This window comes from Ictalurus punctatus, unplaced genomic scaffold (assembly GCF_001660625.3).
Source record: "Ictalurus punctatus breed USDA103 unplaced genomic scaffold, Coco_2.0 tig00007337, whole genome shotgun sequence".
NCBI lineage: Eukaryota > Metazoa > Chordata > Actinopteri > Siluriformes > Ictaluridae > Ictalurus > Ictalurus punctatus.
Window position 1 is genome coordinate 22,501 of NW_026521139.1, and position 5,000 is coordinate 27,500.

At 45.0% G+C, this 5,000-nt stretch overlaps 15 pseudogenes; all 15 read right to left on the reverse strand.

Moving 5' to 3' along the window:
- The window catches only part of LOC128631844 (uncharacterized), a 119-nt pseudogene extending 71 nt beyond the window's left edge, over positions 1-48 (reverse strand).
- A 159-nt stretch (positions 49-207) lies between these two features.
- Positions 208-326, reverse strand: LOC128631845 (uncharacterized; annotated as a pseudogene).
- Positions 327-495: 169 nt separating this feature from the next.
- LOC128631847 (uncharacterized) lies at positions 496-614 on the reverse strand (annotated as a pseudogene).
- Positions 615-790: 176 nt separating this feature from the next.
- LOC128631848 (uncharacterized) lies at positions 791-909 on the reverse strand (annotated as a pseudogene).
- Positions 910-2,072: 1,163 nt separating this feature from the next.
- Positions 2,073-2,191, reverse strand: LOC128631849 (uncharacterized; annotated as a pseudogene).
- A 160-nt stretch (positions 2,192-2,351) lies between these two features.
- LOC128631850 (uncharacterized) lies at positions 2,352-2,470 on the reverse strand (annotated as a pseudogene).
- Positions 2,471-2,637: 167 nt separating this feature from the next.
- Positions 2,638-2,756, reverse strand: LOC128631851 (uncharacterized; annotated as a pseudogene).
- Positions 2,757-2,916: 160 nt separating this feature from the next.
- On the reverse strand, positions 2,917-3,035 carry LOC128631852 (uncharacterized; annotated as a pseudogene).
- A 171-nt stretch (positions 3,036-3,206) lies between these two features.
- LOC128631853 (uncharacterized) lies at positions 3,207-3,325 on the reverse strand (annotated as a pseudogene).
- A 180-nt stretch (positions 3,326-3,505) lies between these two features.
- On the reverse strand, positions 3,506-3,624 carry LOC128631854 (uncharacterized; annotated as a pseudogene).
- Positions 3,625-3,795: 171 nt separating this feature from the next.
- LOC128631855 (uncharacterized) lies at positions 3,796-3,914 on the reverse strand (annotated as a pseudogene).
- Positions 3,915-4,077: 163 nt separating this feature from the next.
- LOC128631856 (uncharacterized) lies at positions 4,078-4,196 on the reverse strand (annotated as a pseudogene).
- Positions 4,197-4,365: 169 nt separating this feature from the next.
- LOC128631858 (uncharacterized) lies at positions 4,366-4,484 on the reverse strand (annotated as a pseudogene).
- A 160-nt stretch (positions 4,485-4,644) lies between these two features.
- LOC128631859 (uncharacterized) lies at positions 4,645-4,763 on the reverse strand (annotated as a pseudogene).
- A 171-nt stretch (positions 4,764-4,934) lies between these two features.
- The window catches only part of LOC128631860 (uncharacterized), a 119-nt pseudogene continuing 53 nt past the window's right edge, over positions 4,935-5,000 (reverse strand).

A 5,000-nucleotide genomic window follows, 5' to 3' on the forward strand; every position in this document is an offset into this window, starting at 1 on the left:
CCAAGGTCAGATGAGATCGGGCTTTGTCAGAGTGGTATGGCCGTAAGCGAAGCTGACCCCAAATGGGGCCTATTTAAATAGTGTAATCAAAAGACTGACTGAGTGACTGACTGATTGATTGATTGGGTCCCCTTCAAACCTGTGTCCAACCTTTATCCCAAAACAGGATGTTGTGCAGAGGCCATGAAAACACTGATCCAAATAAAAAGCTTACAGCACCTAGTATTCCCATTCAGTCTCCCAACCAAGTACTAACCAGGCCCAACTCTGCTTTGCTTCCAAGGTCAGATGAGATCGGGCTTTGTCAGAGTGGTATGGCCGTAAGCGAAAGCTGACCCCAAATGGGGCCTATTTAAATAGTGTAATCAAAAGACTGACTGACTGACTGACTGATGATGATTGATTGATTGATTGATCCCCTTCAAACCTGTGTCCAACCTTTATCCCAAAACAGGATGTTGTGCAGAGGCCATGAAAACACTGATCCAAATAAAAAGCTTACAGCACCTAGTATTCCCATTCAGTCTCCCAACCAAGTACTAACCAGGCCCAACTCTGCTTTGCTTCCAAGGTCAGATGAGATCGGGCTTTGTCAGAGTGGTATGGCCGTAAGCGAAAGCTGACCCCAAATGGGGCCTATTTAAATAGTGTAATCAAAAGACTGACTGACTGACTGACTGACTGATTGATTGATTGATTGATTGATTGGGTCCCCTTCAAACCTGTGTCCAACCTTTATCCCAAAACAGGATGTTGTGCAGAGGCCATGAAAACACTGATCCAAATAAAAAGCTTACAGCACCTAGTATTCCCATTCAGTCTCCCAACCAAGTACTAACCAGGCCCAACTCTGCTTTGCTTCCAAGGTCAGATGAGATCGGGCTTTGTCAGAGTGGTATGGCCGTAAGCGAAAGCTGACCCCAAATGGGGCCTATTTAAATAGTGTAATCAAAAGACTGACTGACTGACTGACTGACTGATTGATTGATGATTGACTGATTGATTGACCTGTGACCTGTGACCTTTGTGAACTGGATGATGTGTGAAGACACTGAACCTGATCAAAAAAAAACTACAGGCCCAACTCTGCTTTGGCACCCAGCCTTTGTTGTGGTCCATGCCAATAAAATGCCTGACTGACTGACTGACTGACTGACTGACTGTGAGACTGACTGATGACTGACTGACTGATTGATGATGAGATTGATGGGACCACTGTGTAAACCTTTGAACAAAAATGTTGTGCTGAGTGACTGACTGACTGACTGACTGATTGCTTACTGACTGATGACCTGTCTGACCTGACTGATGTGTGGACACTGAACAGAGAGATGAAAACTGACTGATGACTGACTGATCTGACTGAACCTCTGACTTTGCCTGTTGTGAAGACTGAGAGACTGACTCTGACTGACTGGATTGAATGACTGACTGACTTTTGACTGTGGACTGACTGACTGACTGACTGACTGATGACTGATTGATGATGATGACTGACTGATGAAAACTGGATGACTGACTGTGGACCTGACCTGAAACTGACTGACTGTGCTGACACATGATTGTGACAAACACTGACAAAACCCTGTCCCATTAACCAAACTAACAGACCAACTCTGCTCTGAGGTCAGATGAGAAGGCTTTGACAGAGTGGTATGCCGAAGCTGACTGAAATGGGGCTATTTAAATGTGTATGAAGACTGACTGACTGACTGACTGATTGATTGATTGATGACCTGAGACTGTGACTGACCTGACTGATTGAACAGGATGTTGCAGAGGCCATGAAAACACTGATCCAAAAGCTGTTGCACCTATGTAACCTTCAGTCCAACTTACTACTACCACACTCTGCCAAGCTGGCCCAACTCTGCTTGCGGGTCAGATGAGACTGGCTTTGACTGATGACGAAGCTGACTGACTGGACTGTGACTACTGACTGACTGACTGACTGACTGACTGATTGATTGATTGATTGATTGATTGATTGGGTCCCCTTCAAACCTGTGTCCAACCTTTATCCCAAAACAGGATGTTGTGCAGAGGCCATGAAAACACTGATCCAAATAAAAAGCTTACAGCACCTAGTATTCCCATTCAGTCTCCCAACCAAGTACTAACCAGGCCCAACTCTGCTTTGCTTCCAAGGTCAGATGAGATCGGGCTTTGTCAGAGTGGTATGGCCGTAAGCGAAAGCTGACCCCAAATGGGGCCTATTTAAATAGTGTAATCAAAAGACTGACTGAGTGACTGACTGATTGATTGATTGGGTCCCCTTCAAACCTGTGTCCAACCTTTATCCCAAAACAGGATGTTGTGCAGAGGCCATGAAAACACTGATCCAAATAAAAAGCTTACAGCACCTAGTATTCCCATTCAGTCTCCCAACCAAGTACTAACCAGGCCCAACTCTGCTTTGCTTCCAAGGTCAGATGAGATCGGGCTTTGTCAGAGTGGTATGGCCGTAAGCGAAAGCTGACCCCAAATGGGGCCTATTTAAATAGTGTAATCAAAAGACTGACTGAGTGACTGACTGATTGATTGATTGATTGATTGATCCCCTTCAAACCTGTGTCCAACCTTTATCCCAAAACAGGATGTTGTGCAGAGGCCATGAAAACACTGATCCAAATAAAAAGCTTACAGCACCTAGTATTCCCATTCAGTCTCCCAACCAAGTACTAACCAGGCCCAACTCTGCTTTGCTTCCAAGGTCAGATGAGATCGGGCTTTGTCAGAGTGGTATGGCCGTAAGCGAAAGCTGACCCCAAATGGGGCCTATTTAAATAGTGTAATCAAAAGACTGACTGAGTGACTGACTGATTGATTGATTGGGTCCCCTTCAAACCTGTGTCCAACCTTTATCCCAAAACAGGATGTTGTGCAGAGGCCATGAAAACACTGATCCAAATAAAAAGCTTACAGCACCTAGTATTCCCATTCAGTCTCCCAACCAAGTACTAACCAGGCCCAACTCTGCTTTGCTTCCAAGGTCAGATGAGATCGGGCTTTGTCAGAGTGGTATGGCCGTAAGCGAAAGCTGACCCCAAATGGGGCCTATTTAAATAGTGTAATCAAAAGACTGACTGACTGACTGACTGACTGATTGATTGATTGATTGATTGATCCCCTTCAAACCTGTGTCCAACCTTTATCCCAAAACAGGATGTTGTGCAGAGGCCATGAAAACACTGATCCAAATAAAAAGCTTACAGCACCTAGTATTCCCATTCAGTCTCCCAACCAAGTACTAACCAGGCCCAACTCTGCTTTGCTTCCAAGGTCAGATGAGATCGGGCTTTGTCAGAGTGGTATGGCCGTAAGCGAAAGCTGACCCCAAATGGGGCCTATTTAAATAGTGTAATCAAAAGACTGACTGACTGACTGACTGACTGATTGATTGATTGATTGATTGATTGATTGGGTCCCCTTCAAACCTGTGTCCAACCTTTATCCCAAAACAGGATGTTGTGCAGAGGCCATGAAAACACTGATCCAAATAAAAAGCTTACAGCACCTAGTATTCCCATTCAGTCTCCCAACCAAGTACTAACCAGGCCCAACTCTGCTTTGCTTCCAAGGTCAGATGAGATCGGGCTTTGTCAGAGTGGTATGGCCGTAAGCGAAAGCTGACCCCAAATGGGGCCTATTTAAATAGTGTAATCAAAACTGACTGACTGACTGTGACTGACTGATTGATTGATTGATTGATTGATCCCCTTCAAACCTGTGTCCAACCTTTATCCCAAAACAGGATGTTGTGCAGAGGCCATGAAAACACTGATCCAAATAAAAAGCTTACAGCACCTAGTATTCCCATTCAGTCTCCCAACCAAGTACTAACCAGGCCCAACTCTGCTTTGCTTCCAAGGTCAGATGAGATCGGGCTTTGTCAGAGTGGTATGGCCGTAAGCGAAAGCTGACCCCAAATGGGGCCTATTTAAATAGTGTAATCAAAAGACTGACTGACTGACTGACTGATTGATTGATTGATTGGTCCCCTTCAAACCTGTGTCCAACCTTTATCCCAAAACAGGATGTTGTGCAGAGGCCATGAAAACACTGATCCAAATAAAAAGCTTACAGCACCTAGTATTCCCATTCAGTCTCCCAACCAAGTACTAACCAGGCCCAACTCTGCTTTGCTTCCAAGGTCAGATGAGATCGGGCTTTGTCAGAGTGGTATGGCCGTAAGCGAAAGCTGACCCCAAATGGGGCCTATTTAAATAGTGTAATCAAAAGACTGACTGAGTGACTGACTGATGATGATTGATTGATTGATTGATCCCCTTCAAACCTGTGTCCAACCTTTATCCCAAAACAGGATGTTGTGCAGAGGCCATGAAAACACTGATCCAAATAAAAAGCTTACAGCACCTAGTATTCCCATTCAGTCTCCCAACCAAGTACTAACCAGGCCCAACTCTGCTTTGCTTCCAAGGTCAGATGAGATCGGGCTTTGTCAGAGTGGTATGGCCGTAAGCGAAAGCTGACCCCAAATGGGGCCTATTTAAATAGTGTAATCAAAAGACTGACTGAGTGACTGACTGATTGATTGATTGGGTCCCCTTCAAACCTGTGTCCAACCTTTATCCCAAAACAGGATGTTGTGCAGAGGCCATGAAAACACTGATCCAAATAAAAAGCTTACAGCACCTAGTATTCCCATTCAGTCTCCCAACCAAGTACTAACCAGGCCCAACTCTGCTTTGCTTCCAAGGTCAGATGAGATCGGGCTTTGTCAGAGTGGTATGGCCGTAAGCGAAAGCTGACCCCAAATGGGGCCTATTTAAATAGTGTAATCAAAAGACTGACTGACTGACTGACTGACTGATTGATTGATTGATTGATTGATCCCCTTCAAACCTGTGTCCAACCTTTATCCCAAAACAGGATGTTGTGCAGAGGCCATGAAAACACTGATCCAAATAAAAAGCTTACAGCACCTAGTATTCCCATTCAGTCTCCCAACCAAGTACTAACCAGGCCCAACTCTGCTT